Source organism: Perca fluviatilis, chromosome 24 (genome assembly GCF_010015445.1).
Source record: "Perca fluviatilis chromosome 24, GENO_Pfluv_1.0, whole genome shotgun sequence".
Taxonomy (NCBI): domain Eukaryota; kingdom Metazoa; phylum Chordata; class Actinopteri; order Perciformes; family Percidae; genus Perca; species Perca fluviatilis.
In genome coordinates, this window is record NC_053135.1 from 21,801,010 (window position 1) to 21,822,289 (window position 21,280).

Genomic DNA, 21,280 nt, shown 5'->3' on the forward strand with positions numbered 1-21,280 from the left:
AAGAAGGCTATGTTACGCAAAACTAAGGACCAAAAGGCTCCAAACTAAAGGAAACACCCACCAAAGGCTAGCACCGTCTCCTTCCTCCTCAAGAGAAGCTGTAGTAGAGTAGTAAGGTAAGCTTCCTTCATACCCACAAAAGTTTAATTTGTAATTTCTACCTCAAGAAACCAAGGCTAGCCTGTGCTACCTGTGCTAACTTAACATAGCGTGCTAAGTAGCAGCAGAGGGAGCAACAGAGCAGCAGTTAGGAACTGAAACAATGTTGGGATTACCCAACAGAAATTAAAAGTTCACAGGCCAAGAAAGCTTATAAACACAAAATACTCAGAGAAACCCAGAGGCCTTGACTGCAGATACAGTACAGGCCAAATTTTGGACACACTTTCTCATTCAATGCATTTTCTTTATTTTCATGACTATTTACATTGTAGATTCTCACTGAAGGCATCAAAACTATGAATGAACACATATGGAATTATGTACTTAACAAAAAAGTGTGAAATAACTGAAATCATGTCTTATATTTTAGATTCCTCAAAGTAGCCACCCTTTGCTTTTTGATAGCACTGCAAACCCTTGGAGTTCTCTCAATGAGCTTCATGAGGTAGTCACCTGAAATGGTTTTCACTTCACAGGTGTGCCTTGTCAGGGTTAATTAGTGGAATTTTTTCCCTTATTAATGGGGTTGGGACCATCAGTTGTGTTGTGCAGAAGTCAGGTTGATACACAGCCGACAGCCCTATTGGACAACTGTTAGAATTCATATTATGGCAAGAACCAATCAGCTAAGTAAAGAGAAACAAGTGGCCATCATTACTTTAACAAATGAAGGTCAGTCAGTCTGGAAAATTGCGAAAACTTTGAATGTGTTCCCAAGTGCAGTCGCAAAAACCATCAAAGCGCTACACGAAACCGGCTCACATGAGGACCGCCCCAGGAAAGGAAGACCAAGAGCCACCTCTGCTGCTGAGGATAAGTTCATCCGAGTCACCAGCCTCAGAAATCGCAAGTTAACAGCAGCTCAGATTAGAGACCAGATGAATGCCACACAGAGTTCTAGCAGCAGACATCTCTAGAACAACTGTTAAGAGGAGACTGCGTGAATCAGGCCTTCATGGTCAAGTAGCTGCTAGGAAACCACTGCTAAGGAGAGGCAACAAGCAGAAGAGATATGTTTGGGCCAAGAAACACAAGGAATGGACAGTGGAAATCTGTGCTTTGGTTTGATGAGTCCAAATTTGAGATCTTTGGTTCCAACCGCGCCGTGTCTTTGTGCGACGCAGAAAAGGTGAACGGATGGATTCTACATGCCTGGTTCCCACCGTGAAGCATGAAGGATGAGGTGTGATGGTGTGGGGGTGCTTTGCTGGTGACACTGTTGGGGATTTATTCAAAACTGAAGGCATACTGAACCGCTACCACAGCGACATGCCATCCCATCCGGTTTTGCGTTTAGTTGGACCATCATTTATTTTTCAACAGGACAATGACCCCAAACACACCTCGAGGATGTGTAAGGGCTATTTGACCATAAAGCAGAGTGATGGAGTGCTGCACCAGATGACCTGGCCTCCACAGTCACCAGACCTGAACCCAATCGAGATGGTTTTGGGTGAGCTGGACCACAGAGGGAAGGCAAAAGGGCCAACAAGTGCTAAGCATCTCTGGGAACTCCTTCAAGACTTTTGGTAAACCATTTCAGGCGACTACCTCTTGAAGCTCATCAAGAGAATGCCAAGAGTAGTATTCAGAGCAAAAGGTGGCTACTTTGAAGAAACTAGAATATAAGACATGTTTTCAGTTATTTCACACTTTTTGTTAAGTACATAATTTAATTCATAGTTTTGATGCCTTCAGTGAGAATCTACAATGTAAATAGTAGTGAAAATAAAGGAAATGCATTGAATGAGAGGGTGTGTCCAAACGTTTGGCCTGAACTGTATATGCCACACAGGAGGAATTAGTAACCTATTACTGTACACGGACAGTACCGATCGTGACATAAAGCTATCTGTGCCCACTATGACCATCACAAGAAGAGAGGCATATGCAGTGGGAAACAGATAGTCATTGAAGATGAAGACGAGGACAGCCCACCTCTCACTGTCAATGTCTAACACAATGGAACCATCATGTTTCAAGGCAATGAGACCACTTTCAGCTCTGTCCAAGAGAACTTCAATACCATCAAAGCTCTGGCAGAGACTGAGAAACAGAGAAAGGAGAAGATCAGCAGTGAGGAGAAGAGCAACATCCCACAGCCATCCACCTCCACCCTAACTAACACCAGACCATCACAACAACCTGCAGTAATGCCCCCCCCACCACTACTAACATAGAGAGGCCACTACCAACAAGCCTAAAACATCTGGAGAGCAAAATAAAACCAGCAATGCTGAGTACATTGTCCTTATAGATTCTAATGGGAAATTTGTGAATGAGGACCAGCTTTTCCCTGGACAAAAAGTTACCAAAATGCAATGCCCCAGGACTGACAATGCCCTCCAGCTGCTCACTGAGCCCATCCTAGCCATGTTATCATCCACACAGGTACTAATGACCTGAGACTACAGCAGGAGAGGGTAGGGCGTCTGTGAAGAGAGTAGCACAGAGGGCGACACAGACCTTCCCCTCATCAAAGATTATAATCTCTACCATCCCTCGCACGAAGAGACTTCCATCCTGACAACATCCACCGGATAAATGCTGAAATCTCACGTGGATGTGCCCTCATGCCAAATGTCCACCTGGCCCACCACCCTACCTCAATATCCGCAGATATACGACAATGTCCACCTCCGCAAAGATACTGTCAGCACCTTTGCAAAGACATTAAAAGATGTGACTTTAGGACGCCAACCAAGGAGCTGTGCAGTACAACAAAATTATGGTGTTTTTTGAAAATTAAACCATGTAAACCTATTCTTTTACAACCTTTAAAAAAAAATTAAAAACCCAAAAAAAATTTTATTATTAAAACAAAAAAATAAAAAAAATTTTTTAACACAAAAAAAAAAAAAAAAAAAAAAAAAGAATCTCACAGATATGTATTGATATCACACACACAGAGCAATACAAGCTAAGCCAATCTCCTGTCTAAAACATTTCTCATATGTCTTGGGAGTCAAGCAGTGAAAAAATAAACATAAGTTATACAGTTGACAAAATATCTAACATAAAATTTTAAAAGTCCAGACGCTTTTGCCCTCATGATATTCACTTATGCCAATACTCAAAATAATAATGTCAATATCAAACACACAGCAATGCTACACAAGCATTTGTGTTGTCTAAAACAGTTCCCCTATATATTTGGAGTCATCCATTGCAAAATGATGATGTCATTCTTCTCTGCAGAACAGTAATAGACAATCCTTGGTCACATCTTACTATTCTGACTTTGAGTGATCTCTCCTCACAATATAAAATCTTTGTTGTGCTTCGATGACATATTGACGGCCTTAATTGGGCCTAATGTGCGACAGACCTGCCTTTCATTGGTTAACAAGACAAAAACAAGCCTCTCCCAAAGCATCATGGGAAACAAAATGGATGGTTAGCATCAGAACTAGCAACAACCAGCGGCAGGAAATTCATAAATTATGGACACAAAGTGGATCAATCTTGGAAGTAAGAGTTTGGATTTATTGCTCAAAGACCCCAAAAAAAGGCACAAGTTCCAGGCGGGATAGAAAACCTCCTGTAAGGGGCTACAAAGACACCCCCATGACGGACAGAGTGTTAGCTTTTAGCAGGAAAAGACGGTAAGTCTCTATCTCTTATTGCTGTAAAATTATTAAAAATGTCTATATATGTCTAATATAAATCGCTATTTTTTTGTCATATATGACAAGCTCGGCGAATATAGGGAGTTATCATTTCAGTTCCTGGAGATGTTCTCCTTTAAAACTTCCTACATAAAGATCTCCTTTTGGTTCAGTGTTTATACCTGAGAGTGTCCAGTCTCCAGAGAGGATCCTTCAGTCCAGCTGACAGTAGTTTCACTCCTGAGTCTCCTGGATGATTGTAGCTCAGGTCCAGCTCTCTGAGATGGGAGGGGTTGGAGCTCAAAGCTGAGACCAGAGAAGAACACCCTTTCTCTGAGATCAGACAGCCTGACAGACTGCAAACACACAGAATAACACACAGGAACTCTTTGAACACGTGGAGCCATGTGTTTGTTTTGTTTTTGTTGTCCAGGAACATTTTGGTCCAGATTTATAATAAACCTTTTAAATCATCTTTTCTATTTAATTATTTAACAACAAAAGTTGCTTTTGCAGATGATGTGGTCCTGATGGCCCATCGGCCTCACGACTTCGTACGCACTCACTGGATCGGTTCGCAGCGCGAATGTGAAGCGGTTGGGATGAGGATCAGCACCTCTAAATCGGAGGCCATGGTTCTCAGCAGGAAACCGATGGAATGCCTTCTCCAGGTAGGGAATGAGTCCTTACCCCAAGTGAAGGAGTTCAAGTACCTTGGGGTTTTGTTCGCGAGTGAGGGGACAATGGAGCGGAGATTGGTCGGAGAATCGGCGCGGGTGCGGTATTACATTCCATCTATCGCACCGTTGTGACGAAAGAGAGCTGAGCCAGAAGGCAAAGCTCTCGATCTACCGGTCAGTTTTCGTTCCTACCCTCACCAATGGTCATGAAGGCTGGGTCATGACCGAAAGAACGAGATCCAGGGTACAAGCGGCCGAAATGGGTTTTCTCAGGAGGGTGGCTGGCGTCTCCCTTAGGTGGGGTGAGAAGCTCAGTCATCCGTGAGGAGCTCGGAGTAGAGCCGCTGCTCCGCTGCGTCGAAAGGAGCCAGTTGAGGTGGTTCGGGCATCTGGTAAGGATGCCCCTGGCGCCTCCCTAGGGAGGTGTTCCAGGCACGTCCAGCTGGGAGGAGGCCTCGGGAAGACCCAGGACTAGGTGGAGGGATTATATCTCCAACCTGGCCTGGGAACGCCTCGGGATCCCCCAGCCGAGCTGGTTAATGTTGCTCGGGAAAGGGAAGTTTGGGGTCCCCTGCTGGAGCTGCTCCCCGCGACCCGACACCGGATAAGCGGACGAAGATGGATGGATGGATGGACAACAAAAGTAAACAATGAGAAAATCCTCATGGAACGTAACTCTGAGTCTAGAAATTAATAATTATATAATAAATAACTACTTCGAAGTTGTTTAATCAACTGAAGTTAATCAGAGTGTGAATGGGTTAATGAATCCTGACCTGAGAGTCTCCAGTGTGCAGTGTGGACTCTTCAGTCCAACAGAGATCAGCTTTCCTCCTGTATCCTGCAGGTTGTTGTTACTCAGGTCCAGCTCTCTCAGACTAGAGGACTGGGAGCTGAGAACTGAGGACAGAGCTTCACAGCTTCTCTCTGACAGGTTACAGCCACTCAGTCTGGGGAGACAACAGGAAGGCAACAAGTTATTTAAATTTAACTCATGTTGAAAGATAGCAGAGTATTTATTGATGAATAAACCCCACTTAATGAGCTTTCTTGGAGGGGCGGAAATGAAGAAGACAGACAACATTGGTGTTTAAATGTTAAGTCTGAACTTTTGGTGATAGACAATATAAAATCAATTTTCTTTGTGCTTTCCGACATATGAATAAGAACAAAATGCTTTGGAAACAAAGCATTTTTTGATCGCTAGCAGCATAAGCATGACTGAAGTGATAATATGACGATAAATCTAACCCTCTCACGTTAATAAGGCGATTATACAACAATGGTTTCTAACTAAATAAAAGTTATAATCAAACTGTATTCATATTGTGGGGAAATTCACTCTCAAAATAAAGAAAAGTAACAGAATACGATTTGTAGTCCCTCCCTGTTAACGTTAGTCAGCCAGTCAACTTAAGCTAACGTTACTAACAGCTGATGTGATCCAAACAGCTGATGTGATCCAAACTATTCCATAACAGTTAAATCCAGAGTGTAATAATGTAATTACATCCAATGATTCACTACTCATCCTCTTCCACCCATTCAACAAAACTAAGTCCTCCATATAACAACAGAACAATCCATTGTATCAATGTTGTGGGCTAACATTACTGTTTTATGATTCAGCCCTGGAAGTTACAATGTTGCCATGGAAATGGCGGAGTAATATTTTATGTGATGCACTAGGTGTGCTCAAATGGCTATGGGTGTGCTGTCATGCTGATTTGAGTACGTTCTAAATGTCTAGTTGACCAATCAGATTGTCTGGTCGGATCTACTTGTGTAGTCAGGAATAAAAAAAAGTCCAGTAACCAAAGTCACATGATATTAAAATATAAATTATTTCTGGATCTCAGCCACAGTTCATATTTCATGCTTTATGAAGTGATTCTGAATCAGAATAAAATACTTTGGAAAAACTCACTGTTTTTTGAATGTTTCCTAAGTGTTTTTAAATACTGTGTTTTCAAAGATTATCGTTCTTGATCTGACCTGAGAGTCTCCAGTGTGGAGTGCGGACTCTTCAGTCCAACAGAGATCAGCTTCCCTCCTGAATCCTTCAGGTTGTTGTTACTCAGGTCAAGCTCTCTCAGACTAGAGGACTGGGAGCTGAGAACTGATGAAAGAACTTCACAGCTTCTCTCTGACAGTTTACAGCCACTCAGTCTGGAGAGACAACAGGAAGGAAACAACTCATTTATTTTTCTCTCCTGTTGAAAGATAAAGTATGTTATTATGAATAAATCCCACTTACAGAGATTTCTTGGAGGCTTTGACCACTGGCTGCAGCCTCAGAAGAGCCGTCTCTGAAGCAGAGTATTTCTTCAGCTCAAACACATCCAGATCTTCTTCTGATAAAAAGTAAGATGAAGACCAGAGCTGACCACTGAGCAGGAGACAGTTCATCTGTGGAGACACTTCCTGAACTCAACGGCCCATTTGATCCCCTTCACTAGAGAACGATCATTCAGTTCATTCAGACAGTGGAACAGATTGAGGCTTCTCTCTGCATACAGATTCTTACTGATTCTTCTTTTTGATGTACTGGACTGTTTCCTGATTGGTTTGTGAGCTACTTCCTGTCTGTGTCATCAGGCCTCGTAGGAGATTCTGATTGGTCTGCATTGAAAGACCCAGGAGGAAGCGGAGGAACAAGTCCAGATGTCCATTTGGACTTTGTAAGGCCTCGTCCACAGCACTCTGGTAGAACTGTGTTGATGTTGTTTGTTTTCTCTGGTGGAGATGTTTTTCTCTGAAGACTTTAGGCAGCCATGATGAGGTTTCCTTTCCTGACAGCAGGTTGACTCCAGAATTGGTGAATGTCAGATGGACATGAAAAGCAGCCAGAAACTCCTGAACACTAAGATGGACGAAGCTGAACACCTTGTCCTTGTTCTGGTACAGTCCGCCACCTCTTCAAAGATCTCTGTGAACACTCCTGAGTACACTGAGGCTGCTGTGATATCAATGCCACACTCTCTCAGGTCTGATTCATAGAAGATCAGTTTGCCTTTCTGCAGCTGCTCAAATGCCAGTTTTCCCAGAGACTCCATCATCTTCCTGGTGTCTGGACTCCAGTGTGGTTCTGCCTCAGCTTCTCCGGTCAGACTTGATGTTCTTCACTTTGGACTGAACCACCAGAAAGTGGATGTACATCTCAGTCAGGGTCTTGGGCAGCTCTCTTCCTTCTCTGGACTTCAACATGTCCTCCAGAACTGCAGCAGTGATCCAGCAGAAGACTGGGATGTGGCACATGGTGTGGAGGCTTCGTGATGTCTTGATGTGGGAGATGATTCTGTTGGCCTGCTCCTCATCTGTGAATCTCTTCCTGAAGTACTCCTCCTTCTGTGGGTCAGTGAACCCTCTGACCTCTGTCACCATGTCAACACACTCAGGAGGGATCTGATTGGCTGCAGCAGGTCGTGTGGTTATCCAGAGGCGAGCAGAGGGAAGCAGATTCCCCCATTAGATTTGTCAGCAGCACACCCACTGAGTTGGACTTTGTAACATCAGTCAGGATCTCAGTGTTGAGGAAGTCCAGAGGAAGTCGACACTCATCCAGACCATCAAAGATGAACACAACCTCTTCAAACCTGCAGATTCCTGCTTCTTTGGTTTCACTAAAGAAGTAATCAACTAGTTCTACCAAGCTGTACTTTTCCTCTTTCAGCACATTAAGCTCTCTGAAGGTGAATGGAAATGTGAATAGGATGTCCTGGTTGGCTTTGTCTTCAGTCCAGTCCAGAATGAACTTCTGTGTTAAGACTGTTTTCCCGATGCCAGCCACTCCCTTTGTCATCACTGTTCTGATTGGTTCATCTCTTCCAGGTGGGGTTTTAAAGATGTCTTCTTGTCTGATTGTTGTTTCTGGTCTGTCTGGATTTCTGGATGCTGTTTCAATCTGTCTGACCTCATGTTCAGTATTGACCTCTGCAGTCCCTCCCTCTAGGATGTAGATCTCTGTGAACATCTTATTCAGAAGTGTTGGGTTTCCTGCTTTAGCAATCCTCTCAAACATACACTGGAACTTTTTGTTTAGGTGAGATTTGAGTTTACGCTTACAAACTCCAGCTGGACTTCCTTCCTGAATGAAAGATTATATGAATGACACAATCAAACTGAAATCATGGAAGCAAACATCAGATCCATGTTGGACAGACTGACAGTCCACTGGTCTAAAAAGTGCAGCATTGAGATAATTGTGAACAGAATAGACGTAATAGAAGTAGTTGTACATGTACAGACCATAAATATGGAGTCCAGGTGTGTTTGATGCTGCTGGGCAGATTGACCACTGGGAACCTCTGAGCTCTCCTGGTCTACTCTGTGGAGGAATGAAAAAGAATTTGCTCACATCATGTCTTTCTACACAGAAACACACGCAAGTTAAAGGTCCTGTGACTTAAATTGTTGATTACAACATTGAATCAGATGGTTTTCTCTGACATTAAAGTGTTGGTGGTACTGCTGATCCCACTGTGAATGAACAGAAATAACTAAGAAGTAAAACAAGGGATACAAAAGTTTGAGGAGACAACGGTGAGGAACCTTGTGCCGGCAAACCATTGGACAACTCAGGTGGCTGAAGCAGAGCTTAGATTGTCTGTTTGTAGTCGAGGAGGAGAACGGATGACCTGGACTGAGGATACTCTTGCATGGTAGAGGGTGTGACGAGATCTCGTCCCCACGAGATTAAACATGACGAGATTTCTTGTCGAGGTAAAAAGTCTCACAATATCAGTACACAAGTGCAGACCATTTAGGTCAGGACACTAAGGAATGGCCAATTCAAAAGCCTACCAAATGTCAGAATATCAGGTAGGCTAAACCTGGACAACCCATACCCATACCATTTTTATGGGGGTATTAGGATTAATGGTTCTCAGCTGAAAAAGTATGGATTTGGAGTGAGGTCTTGCCCCAGGTGTTATGTATTGGGGATACTCTTCAGCCCACCGGCTGAGCACCGCTTTGTTGAAGTTCTCCCTGTGGAACGAAAGGGGCGCTTCTTTAGTTTTAGCTATAAACGATAACAGTCTGTTGTAAGGAAAGACTAGTATTGCTACTATTTGTTATAAATCAACCTGTTATTAGGGATAAATGATACCACAGTCAGCTGATCTCATTCAGTTGTACAATAGTGATACAGTAGTGCAAAGAATCTCCATGGTTACCACATAATACGATCGCCTGGCGTTTAATCGCAGCACTTTGTCCTACACATGAGGAGAGTAGTAGACCCTGCAGATCCACGCAACTACGCAGGCAAATTGTAGCTCCCGTGTGTGTAAATGTCATTTAGCTGACGCTTTTATCCAAAGTGACTTACAATTAAGTGCTTTCAACTGTGAAGGTTCAAACACCAGACAACAAGTAATAAGTGCAAGTACATTAGCTTTAAATAAGCAAAGCTACAAAGAGACAAATGAAAGTTCAGGTTCAAGAATTATTTATTTTTTATTTTTTTATCCGAGGTGTAGTCGGAAGAGATGTGTTTTAGCCTTTGGCGGAAGATGTGTGGCTTTCGGCCATCCTGATGTCGATAGGGAGCTCGTTCCACCATTTGGGAGCCAGGACAGTGAACAGTCGGGATTTCACTGAGTGATTAGGCTGATGCGGAGCGGGGTGGGCGGGTTGGAGTATAGGGTTTGACCATGTCCTGAATGTAGGCTGGGGCTGATCCGTTCGTTGCCCTATATGTAAGTACAAGTGTCTTGAATCAGATGCAGGCAGCAATTGGTAACCAGTGAAGAGAGCGGAGGAGCGGTTTAGTGTGAGAGAACTTGGGGAGGTTGAAGACAAGCCGAGCTGCTGCATTCTGAATGAGCTGCAGGGATCGGATGGCACATGCAGGCAGGCCAATTAGGAGGCAGTAGTCTAGACGTGAAATGACTAGAGCCTGAACCAGAACCTGAGCCACCTTCTGCGTTAGAAGGGAAATATCCTTCTGATGCTATGCAGCATGTATCTACACGATCGGGTAGTTGCAGCAATGTTGGCAGTGAAGGAGAGTTGGTCATCAAGTGTCACACCCAGTTTTCTAGCAGTCTGGGTGGGGACTACCACAGAGTTGTCAATTGTTATAGTCAGGTCTTGGGTCAGTCTTGGGTCAGTCTTGTCAAGGTTGAGTTTCAGATGGTGTGTGGACATCCAAGAAGAGATGTCAGTCAGACAGGCTGAGATTACGTGCGCTACTTGAGTTTCGACTCAGGACAGGAGAGAATTAGTTGGGTGTCATCTGCGTAGCTGTGTTAAGAAAAGCTGTGTGACTGAATGACAGACCCGGAGAGTTGGGGTACAGAGAAAAGAGGAGGGGACCCAGGACTGATCCCTGAGGAACCACAGTTTTGAGTGGGCAAGGTTCTGAGCAAGATCCTCTCCAAGTTATCCGGTAGGTTCGGTCTGCCAGGTAAGATGTGAGCAATGAGACGCGCAGAGCCTGAGACACCCAGATTCTGGAGTGTCGAAATGAGAATCTTGGGGGTTCACTCGTGTCAAAGGCAGCAGAAAGGTCCAGAAGGATGATGATGGAAGAGAGAGAGGTTGTTCTAGCGATGTGAAGCTGCTCAGTGACAGCAAGGAGGGCAGTTTCTGTTGAGTGACCAACCTTGAAGCCAGACTGGTTGGGAACAAGAAGGTTGTTCTGGTGGAGATAGGTAGAGAGTTGATTATAAATGGCTTTAAGGTTAGAGACGCATGCTTTAAGGTCACCAGTCATCTACTTAATAGTCTGAATGGAAATATGAGTGACTAAAACTTGGCTTTCCCTCAGTGTACAGTGACCAGCTCCTCCAGTAGAGCTGGTCAGTGTCAGACTGGTTGTACTGGGCAGCTCCCAATATCAACATATTGTACTGTGTGAGTGTGAGGCAGCTGCTGCTGAAAAAGAACATTAGTGCTCCAACAACTTCAACATAAGTCATTAAAAGTTAAAAACTGGAGATCTCACAATTGATAATCTGTCACAAACACATTTTGTTTTGTTTTTCTATACTCAGTTTTAAATCCTCACCTTTGATCAACAGAGTGACGTCTATCTTTGAAGACTACAGGAAAATGCATAGACCGGTCACTCTTCATGGACACACAGCTTGGTTCTGGTTCATCCAGCATCCACCTGACAGAAACACATTTTGTTTCCAGTTAGCAACCACTTCTTCTTAGTTTACTGGAAGAAAATCTGGATCGACGACAATCCGCCAGATGTCCCTTAACTTCCAAAACTCCTTTTGCTTCGGGAAACAACAAACTTTGAACTAGCAAATGGCACGCTGAAAATATCAAGTTCTGAAGAAGATGTCGACAGTGCAACTAAGCAGGTCTGCTTGGTTCTTTCAGGGAATGATTGTAAAGAACACTAACTGGGAGGTTTTGGGACTGATTGGCGGGATTGCTGTGGAGCAAATACACACGGAGATACACTGGTAAGAGCCAATGAGGTTTAACCATGTATTCAGTGTGACAGCCCTAAGCTTGTTGTCATGCACGCATACTGTGGTTTGTCTTGTGAACTTGCAGGCTGAGGTGAGGCTAATTTGAAAAAGAACATTAGTGCTCAAATAACTTCCATATAAGTCTTTAAAAGTTAAAAACTGGAGATCTCACACAAACATTATTTTGTTTTTCTTTACTCGGTTTTAAAGCCTCACCTTTGATCAACAGAGTGACGTCCATCTTTGAAGGCTACAGGCCACTCCTTAGACCGGTCACTCTTGAAGGACACACAACTGGGTTCTGGTTCAGGAGAGTCTGGTCTCTGATGGATCCTGATCAAATCAGTTTGTTAAGAACACAACACAGCCAGAGGTTTGGGTGTAGGGAGGTGAACTGGCATCTCTCCAGCTACCAGTCCACCTCTGTATTTTCGGTCCGTATGAGGACTTGAACCAACGACCCTCCGGTTCCCGAACGAACATAATAGTGTTCCAGCCAATAACAGATACGCGAGAGTTGGTTGAGCCATCACCGCAGCAGCATTAGCACGTAGGCTACTTCTACAATGAGTATTCATGACTCAACCAACTCCTTCTTGTTGCTTATTGGCTGGAACACTGTTTGTTACGGTTCGTTGTTCAGGTTGGCGCAGTTTGTTTTTGTTGCCGTTTTTTGTGTTTTGCCAGTGTTTCTATCGTTCACCAAATGGCTCTTGAAAGTGATCCCAACAATATCATTCTCCACTGTCATTGTCAGTATAGTTGTGGTGTGGACTCCACTATCCACTAGAGTTAGAACGAGTTTTAAAACTATATATTTAGGGGCCCGAGTGCATGTTGTCTACTTGTGATACTGAGCCGGCCCCTATACTTTAACCACGCCCACTTACTCAGGCCACGCCCCTTTCATAACATTTGAACAGTTTAAAGTAGAGTCTTGTGTGAGGTGTCATTGAACTCAGAGTTTGTCATTGGTCATGGTTTGGCCCGCGTGCCCTATGTTTGAGTCTTGTGTGAGGTATCTTTGAACTTAACATAGACTTCCATTTTCATTGGTGATGATTTGCCCCGCCCTATTATGCTTTGCCATGCCCCTTTTAATAACTAATTACCTGTATCTTGTACACTATTGTGTGAGGTATCATTGAACTCAGAGAGTTCCATTTACATAAGTCATGGTTTGGCCCACCCCTTATGCTGTAGCCACGCCCCTTTCACAGCTAATGAACTGTGTGGGACAGAGTCTTGTGTGAGGTATCATTGAACTCAGCAGGGAGTTCCCTTTTCATTGGTGATGATTTGCAGTGTCTGAGTGCTGCACAAATGCATGGGCGCAGAGCGGCGGGGCCCCGCCAGTAACCCTGACTGCTTGCAGCTTTAATTATAGTTATGGTTTTTGGTGTGGACAGCCCTTTAGAGATGGCTCTCTCACCTCTGAGCTTTGGTCTGGGGGTCCGGTTCCCCAGTCAGAGTGGTTCCTCTGTCCTCACACTGATCCATGCTGCTGAACTCAGCCTCTCATCTGCATAGGAAACATCATTTCTCATTGGCTCTTCTTGTCTCTTTTACATTACTGAGTACATCAACAGCTGCTGTAGTTCTACTATCAGTCCACTAGATGGAGCCAGGACACACCCACACACCCACACCCACACACACACACACACACTTTAAAAAACGATAAGAGTGTTTACTCCAACATTTATTCAGATGCCTAACTGCACTAGTTTGAACAATATACAATACTTAATATAATACAAAATCAAATTAACAGTAACGTTTTCTCCAAATAACAATTTTTCTGTCGGCTTTATATTCACTGTACCAACGGATCATCTAGCGCCTTTTTACTCACATAACACACACACTAAATGGGGGTATCGGTCATTCTTACAAGAATATACTAAAGTAAATAATACATTGTGTTAAAAAACAAAATATTTACAAAATAAATACATAAAATGTAATGTAAAAAGTGGGTGAGTGTGTATGATAAAAACATAGAAATGAAACTCATAAAAGCTGTAAACATGTTTTAATGTGTGAATATGTTTGGTGGAGCTCTGCTTTTAGTTCCTGATGATGTCACCAGAGGGCGCCATGATGTCACTCACCTCACCAGCTGTTTCTGAGTGTAGTTCAGTGGTCTATTCTTTTCTAGTTGGAGTTAAACTTTTACCGTGTGGTTCTGTGGATTTTATTTATGTGGATTAAGATGAGGAGATTTAGAAGAGGGTTGAGCTAAGGCTTCATTCTTGGAAACCTACAACATTTTATAACTTAAATTTGTCCATACTAATATATCTGAATGCAGGAATTTAAACGTCATCTCGCCAAATGATTGCTGAGTGTGTGGTCTACACCTACTCTATTTGTAGAGTGTCCTGATCAGGATTGGACACTACAAATAACATGTTATTGAATTTAAACACAAAGCTGCATCATAAAGAAGCTAGTTCCTGTCGGAGGAGTGCCAGCTCATAGTGATGCAGTTTAGTTGATTTAGTTATAGAATAAAAAAGCTGAGTCATGTTGTCTCCACATCAGTCCGGTCAGTGAATAGAAGGACCAACACTAACTGCTGCAGACAGCTTTCTGATCTTCAACACAAGAGTCCTTCACACTTTCTCAGGAAATAAGAAGTGAAGTAGAAACATTATATTTAACATTACAGAGTCAGAAACTAACCCTGAAGAGACCAAAGACTAACGTGTTGTTAAAGTACCAAACAGCAACTTACAGTTTCTTCAAACAGTCCAAGGAGTTGATGAAGAAGAGTTGATGAAGAAGATGTTCACTTTCCACCCGGAAAGAAATCATAAAAAGACTAAAAATGAAACTTTTTTTACCGCCTTTAGAAATAAGTTCAAACATTTTCATTATGTTTACTCTTTCTATATCTATAATTTAAACAGTGCCAGATGATGTTTAAAGATTTTAAAGTATATACTAAACATTACAGACATTAGAGTTACATTACCTTCAGCTGGAGCTTCACACATAGGGGAGCGGCCGGGCACAAAGTAACACTTTTGGGTTTTGGCTAAATATTTCTCAAACCATTTGAGTTTTACTGCTCATATTTTTATACAAGCAACATACATATCTCTGCTACAAAGGTGCACTGAAAGTTTGTTTGTAGGACCTACCATTCTTGAACAATTCCCCCGAGAGTGGCGATCGGTGAAATGTTACTACCTGCCCCATATGCGGGGTTAGTTGTAACACTTGTTAAAAAGTTGGATTTAACACAGATAATTCAATAGCATTGTGCTATACACCTAATAAAAACTGTATAAAACACGGTTTTACTAAACTCTGAATAATATAATAGTTTAATTTATGGATCTATTAAAAAATAAAAAATAAAATGTAAAAAATAATAATAAAAGAAATTCTCATTCTGTGGACAAAAGAAATGCAATACATAGTTGTTCAAGCTGTACTTAAATACTTTCAAAATATTGGTTTTGAAACATTAATGCAAATTGAAGACTTTGTGAATTAGAAATTGCATATAATTATAGGTGCGGCTTAGTTGTAACAGCGCGTTACAACTAGCCCCGCTGTGACGCGTTTACCTCAGGACCGGCTAGCACTCGCTAAGCGATGGTCACATCTTTTATAATGGCACGATGTTTTAGCCAAGAGGACGGTGATCAAGGCAATATAAGATTAGATACACTGACTTTCACACACTCTTTAGAAATCGAGAAATACTTCTGACCAAAAAAAATACTTTTATGACGCCAAAACACAATTTCTTGTCTCTCTCGGAGACAGCGGAAGTAAACAGAATTCCAAATTGTCTGGAACACGTCTAATGGCGATGCCCCTACATGCCCTGAAGCACATCCAGTTCTACCCTGTGCAACCACCTAAAAAACCCGTGTTACATTTAACCCCGCGTTACTTTGTGCTCCCTTAGAGAAAAAAACTGCGAAAACTCTGGAAACTTTAAACAAGAAAAAAGAGGAAACTGCCAGAGAGGCTCAGATTTACCAAAAAACAGGAACACACACACACACACACACACACACACACACACACACACACACACATTTGTGGAACTCTTTGTGGGGACCCATCATTGACATAATGCACTTTCTAGCCCCCTTACCCTAACCATCACAACTAAATGGCTAACCTTAACCCTTGTTGAGTTCAAACACTTTCATTATGTACAACGGAATTCAAACGGTGCCAGATGATGTTTAAATTAAAGTATATATATTAACATTACATACAAACTGCGTCACAAACTCTGGAAACTTTAAAACAGGAAAAAGGAGGAAATGGCCAGAGAGGCTCAGATTTACCAGAAAAGAGGAACAAACACCCCCACACACACACACACACACACACACACACACACACACACACACACAAAAAATTAAACAATTTTTGCTGCCTTTAGAAATGAGTTCAAACATTTTCATTATGTTTAAAGGTCCCATGACATGGTGCTTTTTAAATGCTTTTATATAAAACTTAGTGGTCGCACTTATACTGTATCTGAATTCTTTTATATAGACCTTAGTGACCTTAGTGACTTCCAGATAATACTCTATCTGAAGTCTCTTTTATACAAAACATAATTTAAACGGTGCCAGATGATGTTTAAAGAGTTTAAATTAAAGTATATTTTAAACGACACAGAAATTAGATCAAAATTACCTTCAGCTGGAGCTTCACATGGAGAGAAAAAACGCCGACAAACTCTGGGAACTCTGAAAACTTTAAAACAGGAAAAAAGAGGAAATGGCCAGAGAGGCGCTCAGATTTACCAGAAAAGAGGAACAAAACCCAACACACACACAAACACACACAATAAAAAATTTAACTATTTTTGCTGCCTTTTGAGTTCAAACATTTTCATTATGTTTAAAGGTCCCATGACATGGTGCTTTTTAGATGCTTTTATATAAAACTTAGTGGTTGCCTAATACTGTATCTGAATTCTTTTATACAAAACATAATTTAAACGGTGGCAGCCGATGTTTTAAGAGTTTAAAATAAAGTATATTTTAAACGTCACAGAAATTAGATCAAAATTACCTTCAGCTGGAGCTTCACATGGAGAGAAAAAACGGCGACAAACTCTGGGAACTCTGAAAACTTTAAACAGGAAAAAAAGAAGAAACCCGCCAGAGGGCCCAGATTTACCAAAAAAAAAAAAAAAAGAGGAAATAAATGTAACTTCTGACATGCAATAACACATGTAATAGAGATGTTTTTAAATATAAAGTATGTTTTGATTTTAAGAGAGGATGGCATGTTGAGAGTACACACAGAATTTAAATGTTTCATGAATAAGTATTACAAAATAAATACATAAAATGTAATAAAATGTAATTTAAAACGTGTGGTGAGTGTGTAAGATAAAAACATAGAAATTAAAATAATAAAAGCTGTTTCTGAAAGTAGTTAAGTGGTTACATGTCCATGAGTTTAAATTTTTGTTTTTAGCTTACACACTGACCCACTTTATCAAATACATTTTATTACATTTTATGTATTGATTTTGGTAATACTATATCCCTTTATTTTAATCGTTGTTATTATATATACATATATTATTTTAATTAATTATTTTAAAAACATAATCCTTTTATTTAATTTTTTTGCATAAAGACAGTAAATCTGAAAGATATGAAATGTTTTTATGAATGATTTTCTGGCCTTTGATGTGATGTATTGCTCCTCTAATGGATCCATGTGAAGAATGGTGATGTAATGGAGGTGTGAGAGTGTAATGTGTTCCTCTGAGATGAAGTGAAGGACTAAATGGTTGAATCCAAGCTGCAGCAGTGCTGCTGTGTGCGTCATGGTGTTTGATCAACAGAGAGAGCAGACAGACTCAAGGTTGCTAACAACTTTGTAGACATTGTTTGTATGTTCTACAAAGATATTTATAGCTCGGTTATAATTCATCTCAATACCTCTAAAAGATTTTAAATTAATAGAAGAATCAGGCAGGGGTGCCCTATCTCCCCTTCTTATTTATTTTAGTCACCCAATTATTGTCATTGACAGAAATTTTGAAGGAATCTTAGTATTTGGTAAGGAGTTAAAAATGTCCCAATTGGCAGATGACGCTACGATTTATTTAAGAGGACAAAAAACTGTTATTTAACTATTAACTTGATACACCAATTTTCCAAGGCTTAAGATTTTAAGGCTTTAAGATTTAATTTGTCCGATTCAACATAATATCTGGTTGGATTGGGTTTATGAAAAGAAGAACGCCAAGGTTGGGTTTAGGAAGCCGCAACACACCGGGACACAATCCCCAGTCTCCTGGGCAAAAGTCCTGTGTTTGACCCATCCACCCCCTGGACAACTACTTGCTATGGTGTAAATTCACACGCAATCGCAAGGTAATGTAAGTCAATGGAGGCAGCCGGCGTTGATAAACATGCTAAAAAGTAAGTATCCTTCTTGGTAACACGGCAATAATGGCACACGAATGCGTGTCATACCACTTCATGAGATCAGTCTGGTATAGTTGTGATGATTGTGTAATTGAAATATCCGTAAGTAAGATTCCGTTAAGTATCTGGTGTTGGGGACCAAGAAGCTGGTTAAACAGTGATTTGGCTCAGATTGAGTTGACTGCAGAGACACATGGGAGGCAAGACAAAGGATCTTGGCCTACATGTGAATCCCAAAGCCAGTTTCACCAAACTCCTACAGGCTGCTACTTGGAAGCAGAGTCCCTAAGATGGAGATTCTACATTCAACATGTGGAGGGAAAGGCAGACTGGTGGTGAGACAAAGAACTGCTTCACACCTGTGAGAAGGTTGCGCTTTCCCATTGGCTGTCGGGTCTTTGAATGCACCACCCCGCCACTAGGAGGCGGAGGAAGGATAAAAGCTGTCGGCACTGTGTGTTTCTTCGCTTCTTTCCACGGTGACTCAGGTCACTACAGGAAGCACCCTAGTCCGGACTAGTTAGCCAGCATCACCTCGCTGGTCGAGTTTTGAGCTGGGACAATTTTATATCGGCCTGATATACAAAGGGGATCCGAGGGAAATACTGTCCGAGTATTCCTTCATCTGCAGCGGGTTTAATCAGCCTGGATTCAAGAAAAGGACGTGTTCTGTTTCTTGTTTTGTCGACCTGGATCACGTCTCGTTCCCTCTGCTTCTCGGACGAACGGATCGTTAACCTCTGGCAAGAGTTTTAAGTGACAAACAACGACACAGTAAGGAGGCTTTTACACAGTTCTGGGCAGATGTTAGAACTAGTGCGTTTTGTTTTGTTATTAATGAGCAAAGGGGTTCGCTACGGCTGTGCCATTAATGTGATCTGATTGTAATCATGTATTGGCCATATCTGGTTATTAATCTGTTGCTGTGAATGTATAAATTGATCACTATACTCGTTGATTTATGTGGTGTTAAGTAGCTTGGTAAACCATAATCGCTACCTGCTAAACCACTCCTTTCACGGAGTTAGTTACTGTCCGCGAGATAATCGCGATGAATCAGCTGTTAGCCACTGAGCTGGCCGTTATCAATATCTAAGATCAGAGTGTTTCTTTTCTTTTCCTCTTTATTCTGTTCCTTTTACTAACACACACACGACACAGGCTAGCCGCGTAGCTCCTGAGCTAACGCTGTAGTTTAGCCACGGTGAATCGGCTCACGTTCGTACAGAGCTAACACAGGAACTAGCTACCATACCGGCTAAGTACGCGCGTTGCCTAGCAACTTCCCCCCGGCTTCTTCGCCCTCTCTCCGCGGCACCCAGCACCACTACTGCCCTCTTGAGGCTAAATAGTTTTGTGCAGCTCACAGGAGTAGCCATTTTTTAGTTGTTTTTGGGTTAGAAATACACCTCGACACCGCCCCCTCCTTTATCACTCACTCTCTCTCACACACACACACACACACAGACACATTTATTAATTTTAACTTATTTTTTAAAGTAAGTGCTGTAGAATAACTATCAGGGGGCAAGTTATAATTGAGGTAAGTTTGGAGACATTACCTTATTTAATCATTAAATTAATAAATATTTTTGTTGCATCTCTTTTCGGTGTTGTAATTTGTAGACGGCCCTAAGCCACTCTTACTGCCCGGTAGTAGCAGCAGCAGCAGTAGCAGCAACAGCAGCAGAGAGCAGAAGCCAGCAGGCAAGTGTTATTTACATACACTTCTGGTGTACTTACAAACTTTACAATCCATCGTTTTATGAGTGCATAACCTATCTGTACTAGTGTAGACGTTTGGTATCATTTCGGCATTATTAGTGGGGTAATGTTAAGAGACACTTCGGATCCGTTAGCCACTGCGCTAAGCTATTCAGCTTATAACGCTACTCTACGCTAACTCTCCCAATGTTCGACCCAGGTGAAAAAAGCTTCTGGGGGTGTTTGGCTCGAGGTCATGGTGCAAAGGACCCTAGGGTGAATTACTTCGAACCATCACTTTAAAACAAATCACAAGACAAATACAGACCATTTATACACAAATGTATTATGGTCAATACATAATAAAATTTAAATAATTAACATAAGTATTAATGAAATAAATTAAATATGAACAAAAACATACACATTTTCACTTTTCCTTATTTCCTCAAAAACCAAAAAGACCAATCTTGGTAGTGCTGGGCTGGCCTTGGCTGTGTCGCTGTCGGCTGTGTCGCGACGTTGACGCTCATTCGCGCTCATCTCCTGTCACGTGACATGGGCCAGCTCAATACGCCGCCAGGTACAGGGGTGTCCCGGCACATAGTAATTTAAGTAAGTCATCTAAAACAACTGAAAGTGATGCATACACCTCCAATTATTATTTTTTAGTTTATATCGATATTTTTTAAGGAAATCAATGCCAAATGAGTAGCGTGAGTATATCGATCTATCGATACCACAGGATCGATATGCCCATCCCTAGTTTGACACATTTAAAAGATGCTTCTCCTGAAAGAAGAACTAAAGAACCAGCAGTCAGTTGGCTGCTTGTTCTGGAACATTCTCTCAGACACACGTTGGACCAACTGACCTCCATGTTCTCTAAATTATCTCTCAATAACACCAATAATTCACTCTCATACAGCACACATTAACTCACTATTTCTTCTATCATATATGGTCACACATCAGGATTCCAATAACCATGCATGTTGTTCCTTTTTTTTATGGCTTTTGTCCCATTTTCAGACTTTTTGCTACTTTGTTGTCAATATTTATGATTTTCTTTCCCAATATGTAAGCCCAAACTCCACAGAGGCAGCATGGTTTGTAAATTCATCATTGTCCACACTTTGTCAGGAAATAAGAAGTGAAGTAGAAACATTATATTTAACATTACAGAGGCAGAAACTAACCCTGAAGAGACCAAAGACTAACATGTTGTTAAAGTACCAAACAGCAACTTACAGTTT

The 21,280-nt window shown here is 41.7% G+C and overlaps 1 long non-coding RNA gene and 1 pseudogene across 1 annotated transcript in view; both read right to left on the minus strand.

The window, feature by feature from the left end:
• The window catches only part of LOC120554646, an 89,529-nt pseudogene extending 74,851 nt beyond the window's left edge, over positions 1–14,678 (minus strand).
• Positions 14,679–21,275: 6,597 nt separating this feature from the next.
• Positions 21,276–21,280, minus strand: part of LOC120554672 — a 1,109-nt gene continuing 1,104 nt past the window's right edge. Inside the window, exon 2 of the long non-coding RNA XR_005638553.1 lies at positions 21,276–21,280. This exon is cut by the window's right edge and continues 60 nt beyond it. This is a non-coding gene — a long non-coding RNA (uncharacterized LOC120554672).